We start from the raw sequence: 23,173 nt of genomic DNA on the forward strand, positions 1-23,173 counted from the left end.
AGAGGAGGTTTATAAGAATGATACTGGAAATGAAAGGGTTAATGTATGAGAAGCATTTGATGTCTCTGGGCTTGTACTCGATGGAGTTCAGAAAGATGGGGGGGGGGATGTCATTGAAACCTACCGGATACTGAAAGGCCTGGATAGAGTGGACGTGGAGAGGATGTTTCCATCAGTGGGAGAGTCTTGGATCCGAGGGCACAGCCTCAGAATTAGGGACACCCCTTTAGAACTGAGATGAGGAGGAATTTCTTCAGCCACAGGGTAGTGAATCTGTGGAAATTGTTGCCACAGATGGCTGTGGGGACCATTTTATTCTTCCCACATTCCCATCAACTTCCCCCAGATTCCACCATTCAGCTGGGGGCAATTTACAGCGGCCAATTTACCTGCATGACATTGGGATGCGGGAGGAATCCAAACCTTGGAAGGGAGAGGTTTAAAGGGCTATGGGCCAAATGCGCGCAGATGGGACTAGCTCGCTGGGCAACATGGACCAGTTGGGCCGAAGGGCCTGCTTCCGTGCTGTATGACGCTGTGAAACTAGAGCACTCAAGTGAAACCTGTGCAGTCACAGGGAGAACGTGCAAACTCCACACAGACAGCACCGGAGGGCAGAACTGAATCCGGGTCTCTTGACGCTGTGAGGCAGCGACTCTACTGGCTGTATCATCGGGCTGCCTCTTATGGTCGCTACTGCAAGATTGATCTGGATTATCATAAGACGGCAGTGGAACATCTACAACATAAATAGAATGAGGAATAGGCCATCTGGCCCTTTGTACCTGCTCTTCCTTTCAGTAAGATCAGAGCTGATCTTTTAATAGCTTCACTTCCCTTGATTCCCTTGATCTCACAATAGCTAAGCTCTACTGAGTTCTCTCTTAGAATCAGAGTTGTACAGCACGGAAACAGGCCCTTCAGCCCAGCTCATCCATACCAACCAAGCTGCCCAACTGAGCTAGTCCCCCCCTGCCTGCATTTGGCCCATATCCCTCTGAACCTTTCCTCTCCACATACCTGTCCAAATGTCTTTTAATTGTAACTGTACCCTCTGGCAGCTCATTCCAGATGCACACCACTCTCTGAGTGAAAAGGTTTTCCCTCAGGTCCCCTTTAGATATTTCCCTTCTCACTTTATATCCATATCCTCTAGTCTCTCCACAGGGAAAAGACTGTCACCATCCACCCTATATATGGCCCTCATGATTTTCTTACCCTCCATAAGGTCACCTCTCAGCCTCCTACGCTCCAGGGTAAAAGATACTTGACTACTTGGTGACTTGGTCTCTCCTGTGCTCTTTAATGGTGAATTCCAAAGATTCACTACCCTGACTTTGAGGGAAAACATACATGTAATATCACTGTGAGTTTCGATGTACACGTGACTAATAGAGTTATCTTAAAATAAGCAGTTTCCATGGATATATAAATAGGAAGAAGACAGTTAGGTAAGTGTGTGGGATTTCCAGAGAACGTTGGTGAATTAGTAACAGAAATGGTCGATATGTTAAATCAATTTTTTGCATCAGACACTGCAAATCTCCCTGAGTCACAGATGGGCTAGTTTCAAATATCAGGGAGGAACTTGTAACAATTCCAATCACAAGGGTTAAAGTATTAGGGAGACTTGTGGGGGGGGGGGGGGGGGGGATAAAGGTGGTCAAATCTCCAGGACCAGATGGCCTGCACCCAAGGGTTTTAAAGGAAGTGGTTGCAGAGATGGTGGACCCACTGGTTGAAGCTTTGTGGAACTCGCTAAATTCAGGGAGGGTACCAGAAGTTTGGAAGAGGGTCAGTGTAATTCACTGGCTCGAAGCTATAGCCAGTTAGCTTAACATCTATTGTTGGCAACGTGCTAGAGTCATTAACCAAAGGAAATATCGAATAGCTGATTATAATCAAATCCAGGCAACATAGTTTTATGAAAGATAAGTCATGTTTGACAAATTTGCTTTAATTCTTTGAGGATGTGACAGGGATCGTTGATAGACGGGAACCTGTAGATGTAGTGTATTTAGAGTTTGTAGAACATAGAACATTACAGTACAGTACGGGCCAGAGGAAGTGGTAGAGGTGGGTACAATCAACGACATTTAAAGGACATGTGGTCAAGGGCATGGACAGGACAGGTTAAAATGGATTTGGGCCAAAAGTAGGCAGCAAATGGGACCAGCTCAGGTAGGCAACTCGGTCGGCATGGATGAGTTGGGCCGAAGGGCCTGTTTCTGTGCTGTACAACTATATACCCTGCTACATCTTCCTATGCATCTTTTGCACATTTATTAGTTTTATTTGCAGTATTTTGACAACAAGGTGGTCCAAGAGTAGAGACAGAGCTCATTTAGTCAATGAAGTCAAAGATGGTTTTAACATGAACTTTATCCCTTATATTCAACATGTGGTTTTATTGCTTGAAGTTAGTATATTATTTTGTACTGTTCCCAACACCCGCAACTAATCTGGTGGTTTGTGACAATATATAACACGTTCCCTGGGAATATGTCAGCATCTGACAGTCTCCCAGAAATGTGTCAGTGTCTGACAAAGCTCTCCAGCAATGTATTGGTGTCTGCTGGGAGGGAGGGATTGGTAGTGGTGGGTGGGGAATGAAAAAGGGGTGTCCCAGGATCGTGTTGTTATCTTCCAAAGAGTCCCAGCCATGGGTCGATACCTGCCAGTGATTCTTAGGACCTGTCAGACATTTCCAGGAACATGTGGATACCAACCAGTTTCCCGGGAATATGACAACATCTGATGGTGTTTCCTAGGAATGCCTTCCTCTCTGCCAGAGATTCCCAGGAATGTGTCACAATCCACCAGTGTTTCCCTGGAATGTTTCGATATCTCAGGTCATCCATTCCATAGGGAACTTGAAAGACTGCCAAGACCAGTGACATTGCTGTGTCTATTTATTTTTTAAAGTATTATTGTACAACACAGGGTAGGCTGAAGGAACAGACATCCATTTCCACACATGCAAGAAATAATCCTGTGTCTGCAGAGGAAACAAAGCCATCGGGCATCACGATAATCAACCCTACACCGTCCAAAGCAGGAGTGGATGCATTTAAATTGATACCACACGCACACACACACAAAATGCTGGAGGAACTCAGAAGGTCAGGCAGCATCTATGGAGGGAAATAAACAGTTGATGTAACTGCCTGACCTGCTAAGTTCCTCCGGCATTTTGCGTGTATTGCTCCAGATTCCAGTATCTGCAGAGAGTCTATTTAAATTGGTAAATTGGTTTATTATTGTCACTTGTACCGAGGTACAGTGAAAAAATTGTCTTGCATACCGATCGTACACGTCAATTCATTACACAGTGCAGATACATTGAGTTAGTACAGAGTGCATTGAGGTAGTACAGGTAAAAACAATAACAGTACAGACTAAAGTGTCACAGCTACAGAGAAGGTGCAGTGCAATAAGGTGCAAGGTCACAACAAGGTAGATCGTGAGGTCAAGAGTTAATGGATGCTTGATGGTTACCATTCCGTTGATTCTATGACTCTGTGAGTAGAATGCAGAACATTACAGCACAGTACAGGCCCTTCGGCCCACGATGTTGTGCCTACACTTTATCCTGCTCTAAGATCTATCTAACCCTTCCCTCCCACAAAACAATAACAGAATGCAGGATAAAGTGTTACAGTTACAGAGAAAGTGCAGTGCAGGCAGACGATAAGGTGCAAGGCCATAATGAGGTAGATTGTGGGGTCAAGAGTCCATCTTATCGTATAGTCATTTATCATTTGCAGTGTAATGAAGCTGGTCCACGTGATCCACTGAAGTAAATAAGGTTCGTCATTGCGGGAGTGATGGGAGAACGCTACTCCAGCTTATTTTGTGCCCTTCACTAAACAATGTAGGAATGGAGAGTGTTGGGGCCACATTGGCAATGGTCCACAGTGATTGAATGGGAACGCACAGACTGCTCGTGTCTAAAATGTTGGGTTGAGGCCTTGTGGTGGGGGACTGTTGGACTGAGAATTCCTTAGCACAGGAACAGGCCCTTCGGCCCACCATGCTGTGCTGACCTAGTAATTAAACACCCATCTAAACTAATCCCTTCCGCCTACACAACATCCACATCCCTCTATCCCCTGCACATTCATGTGTCTATCTAAGAGCTTCATATCTGCCTCCACCACCACCCCAAGCAGCACATTCCAGGCACCCACCACTCTGTGTAAAAATAACTTGCCCCACACATCTCCTTTGACCTTATTGTCTACCTCCACTGCACTTTCACTGTAACTGTGACACTTTATTCTGCATTCTGTTATTGTTTTCCCTTGTGCTACCTCAATGCACTGATGTGATGCAATGATCTATATTGATGGCATGCAAAACAAAGTTTTTCACTGTACCTCCATACATGGGCAGGCACGGTAGTGTAGCGGTTAGCATAATGCTATTAAAACACCAGCGACCTGGGTTCAATTCCGGCCACTGTCTGTAAGGAGTTTGTGCGTTCTCCCCGCGTCTGTGTGGGTTTCCTCCGGGTGCTCCGGTTTCCTCCCACATTCCAAAGACGTACGGGTTAGGAGTTGTGGGTGTGTTATGTTGGCGCTGGAGGTGTGGCGGCACTTGTGGGCTGTCCCCAGAACACTCTATGCAAAAGATGCATTTCACTGTGTGTTTCAATGTATATGTGACTAATAAAGATATCTCATCTTGTATCTTATGTGACAATAATAAACTTATTTAATTTAATTTACCCCCTCTCACCTTAAGTGCATGCCCTCTGGTATTAGACACTTCGACACTGGGAAAAAGATCGCAGCTGTCTACTCTGTCTATGCCTCTCATAATCTTATAATCAGAATCAGGTTTATTATCACTGACGTATGTCAAGATATTTGTTGTTTTGCAGCGGCAGTACAGTGCAAGACATAAAATGACCATAAATTACAAAAATAAATAAAGAGTGCAAAAAAGGAATAACGAGGTAGTGTTCATGGGTTCATGGACCGTTCAGAAATCTGATGGCGGAGGAGAAGAAGCTGTTCCTGAATCATCGAGTGTGGGTCTTCAGGCTCCTGTACCTCCTCCCTAATGGTAGTAACGAGAAGAGGGCATGTCCCGGGTGGTAAGGGTCCTTAGAGATGCCTTCTTGAGGCACTGTTTTCTTGAAGATCTCCTCAATGGTGGGGAGGGTTGTGCCCATGATGGAGCTGGCCAAGTCTACAACCCTCTGCATCTTCTTTCTATCAGGTCTCCCATTTGCCTCCAACGCTCCAGAGAAAACAACCCAAGTTTGGCTAACCTCTCCTCAGCAGGATTGAGAATTCCTTCCCAAGCACAATGGGCTGAATGAAACCTTTCAGTAAGGTACCGTTCCCCAATAGAGGCAAGGGCTGCTCGCTCCATGAACTGCGGTCAAGCTCCCTTATTTGCAGCTTCCAGGTGTTCACGTGCTCTGCTTCTGCAGAAAGCCTCAGCACAACACTTTACACATTTGCCTTCTGAGCATCCACAATCAATCACTGTGGACCACTGCCAACGTGGCCCCAACACTCCCCTTCCCGACAAGGGTTCACTTGTTAAGTGACGGGCACAAAACAGGCTCAAGCGAGGTTTTCCCAGTAGCACAACTTACTGAAGCGAACCTTATTTACTTCAACATACCGCATGGGCTAGCCTTATTACAGCTACAGCGTGTTGCAAGAACGCTGCTATTTCGCATGCAGGTATACCATAAGGTGGCATTTGTGTGATTTAGTATCAGAAAGGAGAATGTGTTTTTCTTAACTGCCTTTTTTTTAATGAAAAACATTTTTCACTCTGCCTTCGAGACCATAGCTGATCCCAACTTGAGTCAATGTGATAATAAAACTTCCATTTAGAACAGAACAGAACAGCACAGGAACAGGCCTTTCAGCCCACAACGTCTGTGCCGACCACGATGCCAAATTAAAATAAACCCTCCTGCCTGCGCATGACCTGTTTCCCTCCATGTTGAGATATCTTTATTAGTCACATGTACATTGAAACACACTGTGAAATGCATCTTTTGCGTACAGTGTCCTGGGGGCAGCCTGCAAGTGTCGCCACGCTTCCGGCGCCAACATAGCATGCCCACAACTTCCTAACCCGTACGTCTTTGGAATGTGGGAGGAAACCGGAGCACCCGGAGGAAACCCACACAGACACGGGAAGAACGTACAAACTCCTTACAGACAGCAGCGGGAATTGAACCCGGATCACTGGCACTGTAATAGTGTTACGCTAACCGCTACACTACCGTGCCTGCATGAGCAAATGTGTTCATGTGTCTTGTCTAAATACATCTTAAACACCACTATCGTATCTGCTTCCACCACCACCCCTGGCAGCCTGTTCCAGGCACCCACCGCTCTCTGTGTAAACCAACCTGCCCCACACATCTCCTTCAAACTTTCCCCCTCTCACCGTAAAGCTATTCCCTCTAGTATTTTACCAGACTCAAGGACAGTTTCTATCCCACTGTGATAAGACTATTGAACGGTTCCCTTATATGGACTCTTGACCTCACAATCTACCTTGCACCTTATTGTCTACCTGCAATGCACTTCCCTGTAGCTATGACACCTTACTCTGTATTCTGTTATTGTTTTTACCCTGTACTACCTCAATGCACTGTGTAATGAATTGATCTGTATGAACGGTATGCAAGACAAGTTTTTCACTGTACTCTGGTACAAGTGACAGTAATAAACCAATACCAGTTTTACATTTCTACCCTGGAAAAAAGGCTCTATATTCCCAATCTATGCCTCACATTTTTATAAACCTCTATCAGGTCTCCCCTCAGCCTCTGCCACTCCAGAGAAAACAGCCCAAGTTTGTCCAACCTCCTTATAGCTCATGCCCTCTAATCCAGGCAGCATCCTGGTGAACCTATTCTGCACCCTCTCCAAAGCCTCCACATCCTTCCTGTAATGGGGCAACCAGAACTGAATGCAATACTTGAGATGCAGCCTAACTAGAATTTTATAAAGCTGCTACATAAGTTCCTGACTTTTGAGCTTAATGAATTGACAAAAAAGGCAAGTGTGTCATGTGCCTTCTTTACCACCCTGTCCACTTGTATGGCCACTTTCGGGGGGGGCTATGGACTTGGACCCCAAGATCCCTCTGTACATCAGCACTTACATAGCAATCTTGATGCGGTATCAAAAAAAGCATCACAACCAATGGGGGTAGAAGCAGTGCAGGACTTGGAGGCACAATGGTAGTTAACAACTTTGCATTTATAAAGCACCTTTCTCCATGCCCTTCAGGAGCAGTTTCAAAAAAAATGTACATCAGGTGAGCACAGGAACCAGAAGCAATAGTCTTTTTTAAAACATAGATCTCACAAGACTCTTATGGCGCCCATACCACTTCAGAGCATTGAGAAGCTCATTCCAGTCACGTTTTGTAGTTGCAAGATGGGAAACACAACAGCCAAGACATGCACAGCAAGCTCCCATAAACAGTAATGCCCGGGAGTTTTAGGGGAGACGGCTAAGGGAGATCCACCTTGCCGTTTCTTTCTCCCAGGGTAGCGACTAAAACTAGAGGGCACAGATTTAAGGTGAGAGGGGAGAAATTTTAAGGGGACCCAAGGGGGGCAAGTTTTCAGACAGAGGGTGGTGGGTATGTGGAACGAGCTGCCAGAGGAAGTGGTAGAGGTGGGTACAATTACAACGTTTAAAAGACATGTAATGGATAGGAAAGCTTTAGAGGGATATAGGCCAAACACAGGCAAATGGAACGAGCTCAGGCAAGGATTGTGGTCAGCATGGATGAGTTGGGCCGAAGGGCCTGTTTCTGCGCTATATGACTTTACGAACACTGCTTCGGCACTGCCCTGAAGGCAGCAGTCCCTATTTTAGTTCCCTTGTCTCCAGAACGGGATTCAAAGCTCCCACCTGCTGACTCATTGCCATGAGTGAGTTGAGCAACCAAACCACAGCTGTCTGAAGCAGCAGGAGGAAGACGAGAGGCAGGGGAGTGGAGAAAGGGGATTTCACATTTCCTGTATCAATTTTCCCTGCAAATAAACAAGATCCACGAACACCATGCAATTAAAAAAAAGGAATTCAGCTCGCTCAGTTGTCACAGACTGTAGCTTCCATTCATCATCATTGCAGCTGGTGGATCCGACCTCACAGAGACACCAGTAAATGCTGGAAACACCCAACAGGTCAGGCAAACCCGACCTGCTCAGTGCTTCCAGTTTTATTTCAGATTGCCAGCAGCTGCAGTTTATTTCTCATCTACATTTCCACTTCTTGAGACCTCGACTGTAAAAGGCGAGTTAAGGAAATCCATTCCATCGATTAATTTATGGGTCAGCATATCGAGACAAAATCTAAGATGCATTTCTAAAACGTTGGGGGAGGAGTGAGAGCTGATGGGGGTGGCAGAGAGGGAAAACTTCCTTTCCTGAAAGTCTAAACCCAGCTGCCAATATGAATGTCAGCCAAAAGGTTTCAGCATGTGGTGGGAAGGGATGAGAGAGAGAGAGAGAGAGAGAGAGAGAGAGACACACACACAGATAGAGAGAGACAGAGAGAGAGAGACAGGGAGACAGAGAGAGACAGGGAGACAGAGAGAGACACACACAAAGACAGACAGAGAGAGACTCAGACACAGAGAGAGAGAGAGAGAGAGAGAGGTACAAAGAGAGACACACAGATAGAGACAGAGGGAGAGAGAGACACACACACATGGAGACACAGAGAGAGAGACATAGAGACACATACATAGATAGAGAGATAGAGAGATAGAGAGACAGAGAGAGAGAGACATACAGAGAGAGACACACAGATAGAGAGACAGGGAGAGAGAGACACACACACAGAGAGAGAGAGAGAGAGAGAGAGAGAGAGAGAGAGAGAGAGAGAGAGAGAGAGAGAGAGAGAGAGAGAAACACACACACACACAGATTTATTTTGGGCCAACTCATTGCTTATTTAAATAAAGCATCAATTCTACAAATTAACTGCTTCCAGCCAGAATAGTGCGAGATCCTGGGAGCATGAGCTCATCAGTAACTGCTCTCCAGTGGTTCATCCAGTTTACAGCAGGTTTTAGAATTTCTCAGGCTCAACCTGGGCACAGAGAGTTTTTAAGCAATGTAGAACACAGAACAGTACAACACAGGAACAGGCCCTTCAGCCCACCATGTCTGTGCCGAACATGATGCCAAATTAAACTAAATCCCTTCTGCCTGCACATGATCCATATCCCTCCATATTCATAAGTTTGTCTAACAGCCTGTTAAACACCACATCGTACCTGCCTCCACCACCACCCCTGGCAGCCCGTTCCAGGCACCCACCACTCTCTGTGTAAAGAACTAGCCCTGCACATCTCCTTTAAACTTTCCCCCTCCCACCTTAAATGCACGCCCTCTGGTATTTGACACACATCTGTGGAGAGAGAAAAGGACCTGTTTGGAAGGGTTTATCAGATACACTTCCCTTGGCACAGTGATCACCATGAAGGAAACAGACGCAAGTTAACTGGATGTTCAGGATTTCTTTCTCCTCAACCAAGGAGTTGTGGAGGGTGCTGTAGTGGTGGGGTCAGGAACTCACTGGCCTAAAGAATGGCGATGACATGGTAGTATAGTGGTTAAGTTCCTGGACTAATAGCCAGAGATCACTATTGATGGAGAAGCGCAAGTTCAAATCCCACCATGGTAGCTGGAGAATTTAAATTCATGTCATTAAATAAACTGAGTTGGGATGTTATGTTGCAGTTGTGCGAGATGTTGGTGAGGCCGCATTTGGAATATTGTGTTCAGTTTTGGTCACCCTGCTATAGGAAAGATGCCATTAAACTGGAAAGAGTGCAGAGGAGATTTATGAGGATGTTGCCGGGACTCGAGGGACCGAGTTGTGGAGAGAGATTGAGCAGGTTGGACTTTTTTCATTGGAGTGTAGGAGAACGAGGGGTGATCTTATCAAGGTGTGTAAAATCATGAGGGGCATAGATAGGGTGAATGCACTCAGTCTTTTTCCCAGGGTCGGGGAATCGAGAACTAGAGGGCATGGGTTTAAGGTGAGAGGGGAGAGATTTAAAGGGGACCTGAGGGGCAACTTTTTTCACCCAGAGGGTGGTGGGTATATGGAACAAGCTGCCAGAGAAAGTGGTTGAGGCAGGTACACTAACAACATTTAAAAGATATTTAGACAGGTACATGGTAAGGAAAGGTTCAGAGGGATATGGGCTAAACGCAGGCAAATGGGACTAGCTTAGATGGGAATCTTGGTCGGCATGGACCAGTTGGGCCGAAGGGCCTGTTTCCGTGCTGTATGACTATGAAATCTGAAATTAAAGCTCGAGATGTACAGCACAGAAACAGGTCCTTCGGCCCATCGTGCCCATGCTGACCATCGTCCCATTTGCCAGCATTTGGTCTGTAAGCTTCGGTGGCAATACCAGTACTAGTGTCAATGACCATTGGACCGTTGGTAAAGGAAAACGTTTAACTAATAACCTTCAGGGCAGGAACTTTGCCATCCCACCAATCCTGTCCAGGATTGTGTCCCACACAACAGGGTCCTTCTGTCCACACCAACCATCACACCCATTTACACCAATCCCATTTTATTCTCCCCCACAGTCCCATCAACTCCCCCCAGGTTCTGCCACCCACCCACACACTAGGGGTAATTTACAGCGGCCAATTCACCTGCGTCTTTGGGATGTGGGAGGAAACCGGAGCACCCGGGGGAAACCGACAGGGGGAACTTGCAAACTCCACACAGAGAGCAGCAGAGGTCAGGACTGAACCTGGGTTGCTGGGGGTAGTGGCTCCACTGGCTACACCTCTGCGCTGCGCGAAACCTTTTCAGTTCAGGGGCGGTTACTGCTGGACAATAGACAGGCACATTCCACGAATGGAGAAATACACACACACACACACAGGTAGAGGCATACACACACATACAGGCATATACAGGTAGAGGCACACACACACACACACACACACACACAGGTAGAGGCATACACACACACAGGCATATACAGGTAGAGGCATACACACACACACAGGTAGAGGCATACACACACATACAGGCATATACAGGTAGAGGCATACACACACACACAGGTAGAGGCATACACACACACACAGGCATATACAGGTAGAGGCATACACACACACACAGGTAGAGGCATACACACACATACAGGCATATACAGGTAGAGGCATACACACACACACAGGTAGAGGCATACACACACATACAGGCATATACAGGTAGAGGCATACACACACACACACACAGATTTAATAGGATTAGTGTTTAAAAAGCCACTGTCGGTGAGGACAACACCCAAGAAGAGAGACACAGAGACGGCAGATGCTGGGGGGGTGGTCCGAATGGCCTCCCGTCATAAATTTCCGTGGAACGGACCGAACGCATCAGGGGTAATGACCACCCAGCAGAACTGGGATCACCAGGAGGCCCTCACTTCACCCGTTGTGCGCAACCACCCTCCCCCGACAATTCCCAAACCTACAGTCCCGTCCCCACCACCCCCACCACCCGCCGAACAGCCTGCCGCTCCCACCCCGGGCAGATGCAGCGGCTGGACACTGAAATGCAGACAGTCGGGCCAATGGCCGGCCTGTGCTCCATGGGTAAACAAGTGTGGACCTCCACACTCCACACACAGACGCAACATGCAACGACGCTGTGTTCGCCTCTCCCCAGCGGGAATCCTTTCATCCCGGGGAAGTCCCCTGTGTCAGTCAGTCACACCCGGCCGCCGTTAACTGTTTACGCTGCAGCTGCCAGCAGGGAATGCGGCAGGGAGTTTCTCGGGGAAAGCAAACAGCCAGGCTGTTCGGGAGCAGGAGGCTGGGGTCGGGTCGGGTCGGGTCGGGGTGTCTCCCCCTTGGCCGGGTGGGGAGCGGGAGCTCCGGGTGCGGGACAGTGCCGGGGAGGGCGGCCGGTCGGTGTTAGAAGGGAGGAGAAGTGTCACATGCTCGCCTCTCTCGTTCCCGTCCCTCGCCCTCCTTCACCCCGCACGTCATGGAACATTCCCGGAACGCTCCAGTTCCGCCCACAGAGCTTTTCCCAAACACCGGCTGCCCGGCAGAAGATCAGGGACACGACCTGGAGCCGGGCCAGCAGGCGGGCGGCATTGCCGGGGTGTCCCAGAGCAACCACCCGGGCCGGGATCCGAGCTAAATCCGGAGCAACAACCCGGGCCGGGATCCGAGTTAAATCCGTAGCAATAACCCGGGCCGGGACAAACCGGAGCAACAGCTGGGGCCGGGGTCCCGGACTAGAACCGGAGCAATAACACGGGTCAAGATCCGAGCTAAATCCGGAGCAATAACCCGGGTCAAGATCCGAGCTAAACCCAGAGCAGAACCGGGACTGGAACCGGAGCAATAACCCGGGTCAAGATCCGAGCTAAATCCGGAGCAATAACACGGGTCAAGATCCGAGCTAAATCCGGAGCAATAACCCGGGTCAAGATCCGAGCTAAACCCAGAGCAGAACCGGGATTGGAACCGGAGCAATAGCACTGGTCAAGATCCGAGCTAAACCCAGAGCAGAACCGGGACTGGAACCGGAGCAATAACCCGGGTCAAGATCCGAGCTAAACCCAGAGCAGAACCGGGACTGGAACCGGAGCAATAACCCGGGTCAAGATCCGAGCTAAACCCAGAGCAGAACCGGGACTGGAACCGGAGCAATAACGCGGGTCAAGATCCGAGCTAAACCCAGAGCAGAACCGGGATTGGAACCGGAGCAATAACCCGGGATCCAGGAGCCGGGCTAAAAAAAAACCGGAGCAGCAAAGCACGGCCGGGACCCGGTGTGGGACCAGACAACCATCAGCCAGAAACAATCGCACCTTATGTGTCCATTCACTTGGGGCAACGGCGACTCCGTGCTGATCATGTAACAGTTATCCGCGCACGGCGACGGAATCAACCTCAAACCCGATTCAACATCCTTGTGCAGAGCTGCTCTCCTCTGAGGGTGTTCCCCGCACATCCCCTCCCCCCTGTCCCGGTTAACCCGGGGATTCTGTTGCAGAAAAAAAAATAAATCCTCTCCATCCCTCTTTCGCAGCCCAGATTACAACTGTACAAACAGCAGATAAATTAACCTGTCTGTGCATTTACAACGTTGCAGTTCGATTGCAATTCTACCAAAACAAACACACTGTACATAGACCAAAAAAAACAATCTTACCGCAAGGAACACATCCCCGTTCTCCCAACAAAAGTTATTTTGAAACAAATTGCCAACCCACCTTGCAAAGGGGGGGGGGAGGATAAAATGAAGTGATTTCAAAGTAGGGAGGTGCAGTTCCCCCGCACCTTGTCGGTCGAGTGGGCGTATTCCCTGCTCTTAAATTATTTAGTTCACCTGTAAAAGGGGGATTCTCTATGCTCGCCTCTCTCGTTCCCGTCCCTCGATGGGTGAGTTGTTTTTACCCTGACGCTGCTGTGTGTGTGTGTGTGTGTTGTCGGCTGACGGGTTATTCCTGGCAGCAATTCCCAGAATAGAAATTGTTATGAAAAAAAAATCTTGGAGACTCGGTTCCGTGACGTTGTTGGATCTCCCATCGTGGCGCTCAGAGAAGCGGAACGCCACTACAAGTCACTGCGAGGGAGAGAGGAATATCAAACAGTTATCTCAATCAAAGTTTTCTAACCCATAAAAGAAATCTTATCAGAAAAATGCACTGCTTTGTCAATAGTGGGTTGAAAGAATTACACGTTTGACCTTATCTGATGTTTAGTGAGCTTGGGGGTGTCTGTGGAAACACCGTCAGGATAGCCTCTGCAAACACACACACATGCATTCGACCTTCAATGATTCCCCCGAGCCAGAGCTGAATGTCATTGTGGCAGGAACGCCGTCACCAGCCGCCAGCGGAGGAACAACACAGCCCTGTGTGCTAGCAGTTAACCCCTTGCATGCCTCCACGGGTTAAGCTCCCCCTTCCCCCCCCCCCCCATGCCAAACTCGGGTCCACCGTCTCCCCAAGAGCGGTGGGGGGGGGGGGGGGGAAAGGAATGCAGAGATGCAAAGGCAGGGCAGCTCTCTGTGATCTTGTGGTAAGTGACAGCCGGCGTTGGTGCTTGATCCGGGGCGGGATGAACTCCCACGCCGTTTTATCCATGGGGGAATTGTGCTGAGAGAGAGAGAGAGAGAGAGAGAGAGAGATCCACAGTGAGCCATTAACATCCCACTGCGGTTTGTAGAGTCAGGGAAACAGGCCGTTCGGCCCACTGAGACCATGCTAACCATTTACACAAACGCCACACTAATCCCATTTTAATTCGCCCCACTTTCTCATCAACTCGCCCTAGATTCCACCCACTCGCCTATTGCAATTGGTTTATTATTGTCACGTACCGAGATACAATGAAAAGCTTTTGTTTGCCTGCTATCCAGACAGATCGTGCCGGACGTAGAACATAGGACAGTAAAATAGGGGGCTATGTGGGAGGGAAGGATTAGATAGATTTTAGAGCAGGATAAAATGTCGGCACAACATTGTGGGCCGAAGGGCCTGTACTGTGCTGTAGTGTTCTATGTTCTATGTACAGCACAGTACAGGCCCTTCGGCCCACAATGTTGTGCCGACATAGCTATTCCCTCCTATCTACAGAATGTCCATATCCCTCCATTTTCCTCTCATTCATGTGCCCATCCAAGCCCCTCTTAAAAGCCCCCAATTTGCCTCCAGCACCCTATCAGGCAACGCATTCCAGGCATCCACCACTCTCTCAGTGATAAACGTACCCCTCACGTCTGTTCTGAACTTACCCCCTCTCACCTTAGATGCACGCCCTCTGGTATTGGATCACTCAATAATGGGAAAAAGATATTGCTTGTCCACCCTATCTATGCCCCTCATAATTTTATACACTTCCAACAGATCACCCCTCAGCGTCCGCCGCTCCAGAGAGAAGAGCCCAAGTTTGTCCAGCCTCTCCTGATAGCACATGCCCTCTAATCCAGGCAGCATCCTAGTAAATCTCCTCTGCACCCCCTCTAAAGCCTCGACATTCTTCCTATAGTGCGGTGACCAGAATTGCACGCAATACTCTAAATGCGGCCTAACGTAAGTACATCGAGGCAGTAGAAAGAAAAACAGAATGCAGAATATAGTGTGTAAAGCTCCTGTACCTCCTCCCCGATGGTAGTAATGAGAAGAGTGCATGTCCCGGGTGGTGAAGGTCCTTAGTGATGGATGCCACCTTCTTGAGGCATCACCTCTTTAAGATGTCCTCGATGGTGGGGATGGTTGTGCCTGTCATGGAGCTGGCTGAGCCTACAACCCTCTGCAGCCTCTTGCGATCCTGTGCTTTGGAGAGTCCATACCAGGCTGTGATGCAACCAGTCAGAATGCTCTCCACTGTACATCTGTAGAAATTTGCAAGAGTGTTTGGTGACATACCGAATCTCCCTAAACGTCTAATGAAGTATAGCCACTGGCATGCCTTCTTCATGATTGCATCAATGTGTTGGGCCCAGGATAGATCCTCTAAGATGTTAACGCCCAGGTACTCAAAACTGCTCACCCTTTCCGCTGCTGACCCCTCTGTAAGGACTGGTGCACTTTCTCCCAGTGATTGCATCAATGTGTTGGGCACAGGACGGGTTCTGTGGGACGTTGATGATGGTGAATTAGTTCCGCACAGATATAGTGGGCTGAAGGGCCTGTTCCTGTGCTGTATTGTTCTATGTTGTAATCCACATTTACAACCTTACTCTGAATGCAGGTGGGAGCTTATCCCAGCGTTGTGACTTTGAAGGGCGTGGACGGCTGTTGTGGAGGAAGGAGAAGTTGCTGGTTCCCATCCACGTTCAGTTTGCTGCTCGTAGCATCGGGTGGTCTGGACAATTGAGTCTGAATCACACAGCTGTGGAATTCTGGTATAAAGAGCTAAAATGGGGCAGGCCCAGTAGTGTCGCGGTTAGCGTAACACTATTACAGCACCAGCAACCCAGGTTCAATTCTGGCCGCTGTCTGTAAGCAGTTTGTACGTTCTCCCCGTGCCTGCGTGGGTTTCCTCCGGGTGCTCCGGTTTCCTCCCACATTCCAAAGACGTACGGGTTAGGAAGTTGTGGGCATGCTATGTTGGCGCTGGAAGTGTTTTGTTGGAATTTATTGCCACGGGCGGCTGTGGAGGCAAAGTCATTGGGTGTATTTAAGGCAGAGATTGATAGGTATCTGAGTAGCCAGGGCATCAAAAGTTATGGTGAGAAGGCGGGGGAGTGGGGCTAAATGGGAGAATAGATCAGCTCATGATAGAATGGCAGAACAGACTCGATGGGCCGAATGGCCGACTTCTGCTCCTTTGTCTTATGGATACTTGTGGGCTGCCCCCAAAACACTCTACACAAAAGATGCATTTCACTGTGTGTTTCAATGTACATGTGACTAATAAAGATATCTTGTCTTAATGATGGCCACAAAATGCCTGAAAATCTCAACTGGTCCACGAGGGAGGTAAGTCTACCTCCCCTCTCTGAGGTGACCTCCTCTTTCTTCTCTCAGACAGCTCTTTGGCTTTGGTGGGCTTCATCACTGAAACATCCATCAGCAGCATAATCATCGGGATTTCCATCCCCTAAACCTCCCAGCCTTTCCACCTCTGTCCTCACTTGAGTCAAGCTCTCGGTGGGCCCCAAACTCTTTGGGGAAGCACTTTTGCCCATGTCTTGGTCTCATATTTTCGTAACACAGAGGCCATTCATCCCATTGAACCAATGCGGGCTCTCAGAGCAATCCCGGTCACATGTACCGAGGTACAGTGAAAAACTTTGTTTTGCATACCATTCATACAGATCATCTCATTGCAACAGTGCATTGAGGTAATACAAGGGAAAACAATAACAGAATGCAGAATAAAGTGTCACAGTTACAGAGAAAGTGCAGTGCAGGCAGACAATAAGGTGCAAGTCATAACGAGGTAGATTGTGAGGTCAAGAGTCCATTTTATCATACTAGGGAACTCTTCAATAGTCCTATAACAGCAGGATAGAAGCTGTCCTTGAGCCTGGTGGTACGTGCTTTCAGGCTTTTGTATCTTCTGCCCGATGGGAGAGGGGAGAAGAGAGAACGTCTGAGGTGGGTGGGGTCTTTGATTACGTTGGCTGCTTTCCCGAGGCAACGAGAAGTGCAGACCGAGTCCATTGCAGGGGAGGCTGGTTTCTGTCATGTGTTGAGCGCACTAGTGTGCCTCCACACTTATTGCTGTACAATGGCCTTTGTTAAAAACTTCATGGTATTGGTATTGGTTTATTATTGTCACTTGTACCAAGGTACAGTGAAAAACCTGTCTTGCATACCAATCGTCCAGGTCAATTCAATTCATTCTATTGTGTGTCAGGTGAAAATGGATTGAATTCCAGTACCTTCAAGGTGAAAGATAGAAAGATGTTACCTGTCTTGGTTGTTTCACAATTATAGTAGCTGCACCTTCCATTAACTCAGGATCAAAATGTCAAATACTACAGGGCATGCATTTAAGATGAGAGGGGGCAAGTTCAAAGGAGGTGTACGGGGCAGGTTTTTTTTACACAGAGTGGCGGGTGCCTGGAATGCACTGCCAGGGGTGGTGGTGGAGGCAGATATGACAGAGGGGTTTCGGGGCCTCTTAGATAGGCATGTGAATGTTCAGGGAATGGAGGGGTATGAACCATATGCACGCAGAAAGGATTAGGTGTCATTAGCTTAATTAGGTTGGTACAACATTGTGGGCCGAAGGGCCTGTTCCTATGCTGTTCTGTTCTATGTTCTAAAATTCAGAAAGAGAGTACAAATTCAAGTGACAAAATCCAGGCTTCCTCTATGGTGTACCAAGTCTGTGATGTAATGAAATTTCAACCTCAGATTCAGATTCAGATTAGTTTATTTTCATATACACCAGGGTGGAACGAAATTCCTTTAATACAGAAACACATTCCAAGGTACTTGACAGAGGCATTGGGGAAACCCATTCTTGTACACTACAGAGGGAGTGCCACATGGTTCACATGAATTGGTATTGGTTTATTATTGTCACGTGTACCAAGGTACAGTGAAAAACTTGTCTTGCATACCAACTGTACGGATCATTTCATTACACAGTGCATTGAGGTAGTGCAAGGTAAAACAATAACAGAATGCAGAATGAAGTGTTACAGTTACAGAGAAAGTGCAGTGCAGGAAGACAATAAGGTGCAAGGCCATGACGAGGTAGATTGTGAGGTCAAGAGTCCGTCTTATAAAAACAGCGGGATAGAAGCTGTCCTTGAGCCTGGTGGTACGTGCCTTCAGGCTTTTGTATCTTCTGCCCGATGGGAGGGGGGAGAAGAGAGAATGTCCGGGGTGGGTGGGGTCTTTGATTATGTTGGCTGCTTACCGAGGCAGTGGGAAGTGTAGACAGAGTCCGTGGTACAGTTTAAGGTAGTCCACAGGACCCATATGTCCAAAGATAAGTTAGCTTGTTTTTATAACCATATAAATCCTGTATGTGACAGATGTAAATCGAATGTGGCTTCTTTGACACATATGTTTTGGTCCTGTCCTCTTCTGGAAAAATATTGGAAAGACATTTTTAATATTATTTCAAACATATTGAAGATTGATTTACAACCTCACCCTATCACTGCAATTTTTGGATTACCAAGGATAGAGTCTGGCTATTTATCTCCTTCCACTAACCGTATGATTGCTTTTGTTACATTAATGGCCAAACGATCCATTTTGCTTAAATGGAAGGATCCAATACCCCCTACTACTTTTCAATGGTTCTCTCAAACTATATCATGTTTAAACTTGGAAAAAAATTAGGAGTGGTACTGTGGATCCTTCGCTTAAATTTGAAGATATTTGGAGTCTATTTATTCAATATTTTCACATGATGTAGATCCCCTTTCAATAACTTTCCAACTTGGAGGAACGGACGACGACATAATATTGCTCTGTTTCTACTGAGAAATTTTAGCCCAGTTTTTTTTTTGTTTTTTTTGGTGTTCGTTTTTTTTTAAAGTGTTTTTTTTGTTTAGTTTATATTGTTTATAATTTTTTTATTGATTTGGGTTTTTTTTAATTTATATAATAAATCTTTTTCTTTCTTTTATATTATATTAATTTACTAAGAGATCGTTGGATCTACAGATTTTTTTTATATTTTATTGTTCTTTATGATTATATATGCTATGATTGTTATCCTGATCTCTTTGTATTACATGTATAAATATTGATGCTATATATCAATCTGTATTAATTTGAAAACTGATAAAAAGATTGAAAAAGAAAAGAAAGAACGTGGAGGGGAAGCTTCACTTCTCGCTGAAGTTACTGGAGAGACACAGGGCCTGATGAATCCTTGGGAGGTTGTTTACTAGAATGCCCTGGAGTTGTACATCACAAGAAGTGGGCTCTTCAGGCCATCACATCTATGCTGACCTTTCTGCTCATCTCTTCTCATCCCATTTGCCTGCATCATAGAGTTATACAGCCCACCATGTCCACACCAACCAGTGGGCACCCAGCTGCGTTTATCCCATAGAGTCAAAGAGTCATACAGCATGGAAACAGGCCCTTCGGCCCAACTGGTCCATGCTGACCACAAAGTCAAAGTCGTTTATTGTCACAGGCACAAGTCCATCTATGCACAGGTGCAATGAAAAGCTTACTTGCAGCAGCATCACAGGCACATAGCATCAGATAAACAGCATTCATAATAAAAACATAAATTATACACAGGTTTTACAAGAAAGAACACAATTAGAACAAAAAAATCAAACTCCATTTCAGTGCAAAGTGATCACAGTGTTGCTGTACCGAGGTATGGTTAGGGTTGTACAGGTTGGTTCCAGAACTGAATGGCTGAAGGGAAGTAGCTGTTCCTAAACCTGGTGGTGTGGGACTTCAGGCTTCTGCACCTCCTACCCAATAGGAGTTGTGAGAAGATAGCATGGCCTGGATGGTGGGGATCCTTGATGATAAATGCCACCTTCTTGAGGCAGCGCCTCCCGTAGATGCTTCCAATAGTGGGGAGGGCTGTGCCCGTGGTGGTTGTCAGAAGAGAGAATGACCCGGGTGGGTGGAGTCTTTGATTATGCTGGCTGCTTCACCATGGCAGCGAGAGTCCAAGGAGGGGAAGCTGGATTCCGTGACGCACTGGGCTGTGTCCACAACTCTCTGCAGTTTCTTGTGGTCCTGGGCAGACTAGTTGCTGTACCAAGCCGTGATGCATCCAGATAGGATGCTTTCTGTGGTGCATCAATAAATATTGGTGAGTGTCAAAGGGGACATACCAAATTTCTTTAGCCTCCTGGAGAAGTAGTGCCTTCTTGTTGATTGCATCAATGCGTTGGGCACAGGACAGGTCCTCTGGGATATTGATAACGGTGAATTAGTTCAGCACAACATGGGGGCCAAAGGTGAGCTTTCTTGGCCGTGGCATCTACGTGTTTTGACCAGGAAAGGCTATTGGTGATGTTCACTGCCAGGAACTTGAAGCTTTCAACCCTCTTGACCTGAATGTACTAACTCAATGTAACTGCACTGTGTAATGAATTGACGTGTACGATCGGTATGCAAGACAAGTTTTTCACTGTACCTCGGTACAAGTGACAATAATAAACCAACACCAATACCAATATCTCAGTAGCTGGGAAGTACTTTGAGACTTCGAGGAAGGATCTGTATTAAATCCGAGCCTTTCTCTGAACAATTATCTTTGGCGTCAAGCTGCTCAGCTTCAAGTGAATCCACTTGTACTATGATGGTGCTGGTTCACGAATTTCACAGCATTAGCAGAACTAAAAATTCACTGGAGGATCATCATGAGCTTGAGGACCCAAACAGGAATCTGGCCATTATAAACATCGGCACGGTTTGACAGTGGGTTGTGGGGCTTCTTTCAGAGATGGAACTGGGATCACAGGAGAAGCTGTGAAGTGCTTCAAGCAAAATACACTCAGAGGTACGCTAGCAATATATTTTGGTGTTGGACGAGGAAATCGTTTGTTGCTTTCTGGTAATTCAGCTCTTTTTGCAATTGATATGAGCTCAAGCTTAATAGATACCATTAAGAACATTACCAGCTGTAATCTAATCGAGAGGTTCTGGTGATTTATATATAGAACAATAGAAATTGGAGAGTGATTACAAACTGTAATCCAATCAGATAGGTTATATAGGGATTGAAACATATTCAGGTGTGTTAGAAAAGGGAACAAATTAAAAGTTTGACAGTAATGTCTGTACAATACGTCCACATTTTAAGCTGTAGATTTCTGTTATTTACATTTCTAGATTAAAATCTCATGGATTTGAGCCTGGCTAAGATTTTCTTCTTGGTGATAAATAAAGGATCTCTGCTGCATTCCCACTCACCCACACACACCCACACACACCCACACACACACCCACACACACACCCACACACACACCACACACACCCACACACCCACACACACCCACCCACACACCCACACACACCCACACACACCCACACACACACCCACCCCGCACACACACACCCACCCTGCACACACACACACCAATACCCCCCCACACACACACCAATACCCCCCCACACACACACACCCACCCCGCACACACATACCCACACACACCAATAACCCCCCACACACACACACACCCACCCTGCACACACACACCCACACACATCAATACCCCCCCACACACACAGACATACCCAGCCCACACACACACCCACACACACCAACACTCCCCCCACACACAGACATACCCAGCCCATACACACACACACCTACCCACACACACACACCCCACACACACCCACACACACCAATACCCCCCCACACACACCCACCCCGCACACACACACCCACACACACCAATACCCCCCCACACACACACACACACCCACCCCACACACACCAACCTACCCACACACACACATCCACACACACACACCCCACACACACACACCTACCCACACACACCTACCCACACACACCCACCCACCCCACACACACACCCCATACATACACCCCACACACACACCCAGCCCACCCTGCACACACACACCACAAACACACCCACCCCACACACACCCACCCACACACCCCACACACACACCCCACAAACACACCCACCCCACACACACCCACCCACACACCCCACACACACACCCCACAAACACACACACCCCACACACACACCCCACACACACACCCCACACACACACCCAGCCCACCCCGCACACACACCCCACAAACACACCCACCCCACACACACACCCCACACATACACCCCACACACACACCCCACACACACACCCCACACACACACCCAGCCCACCCCGCACACACACCCCACAAACACACCCACCCCACACACACCCACCCACACACACACCCCGCACACGCACCCAGCCCACACACACACACACACACACACACACACACACACACACACACACCCAGCCCACACACACACACACACACACACACACACACCCAGCCCACAGACACCCACACACACACACCCACCTCACACATACCTACACACACACCCACCCCACAAACACATCCACCCCACACACACACCCACTCCACACACCCCACACACACACCCACCCCACACACACACCCCGCACACCCCACACCCCACACACACACACACACACACACACACACACACACACACACACACACACACACACACACACACACAGATGCTCATACAGATGCACTGAATAGAATGCACTCCTGGAAAGCACTCACCAATTTTTATTGATGTGAAATAAAAAGCATCCTATCCAGATGCATCACAGCTTGGTATGGCAACTGCTTTGCCTAAAACCACAAGAAATCACTTTTAATTTGTGAATGCAGCCCAGTCCATCACACAAACCAGCCTCCCCTTCACTGACTCCGTCTACACTTCCCACTGCCTCTGGAAAGCAGCCAACATAATCAAGGACCCCTCTCTCGTGTTGAGCAGAAGATACAAAAGCTTGAAAGCACGTACCACCAGGCTCAAGGACAGATTCTACTCTATTGTTATCAGACTCTTGAATAGACCTCTCATAGGCTAAAATGGATCCTTGATCTCCCAATCTACCTCGTCGTGGCCCTTGCACTTTATTTGTCTGCCTGCACTGCACTTTCTCTGGAACTGCAACACTATATTCTGCATTCTGTTTTCT

General features: G+C 47.6%; 1 protein-coding gene across 2 annotated transcripts in view; it reads right to left on the reverse strand.

The window, feature by feature from the left end:
• The window catches only part of hivep2a (HIVEP zinc finger 2a), a 250,346-nt gene extending 236,901 nt beyond the window's left edge, over positions 1-13,445 (reverse strand). The window contains exon 1 of one of the 2 annotated variants that reach the window (XM_052011708.1): positions 13,386-13,445. The gene's annotated coding sequence lies outside the window, so the exon portion shown is untranslated. Of the gene's footprint in view, positions 1-12,864; positions 13,143-13,385 lie in introns of those variants that run through there. The other variant, XM_052011709.1, reaches the window with a different exon arrangement.
• Between the last annotated feature and the right edge of the window lie 9,728 nt (positions 13,446-23,173).

Source organism: Pristis pectinata, chromosome 3 (assembly GCF_009764475.1).
Source record: "Pristis pectinata isolate sPriPec2 chromosome 3, sPriPec2.1.pri, whole genome shotgun sequence".
Taxonomy (NCBI): Eukaryota; Metazoa; Chordata; class Chondrichthyes; order Rhinopristiformes; family Pristidae; genus Pristis; species Pristis pectinata.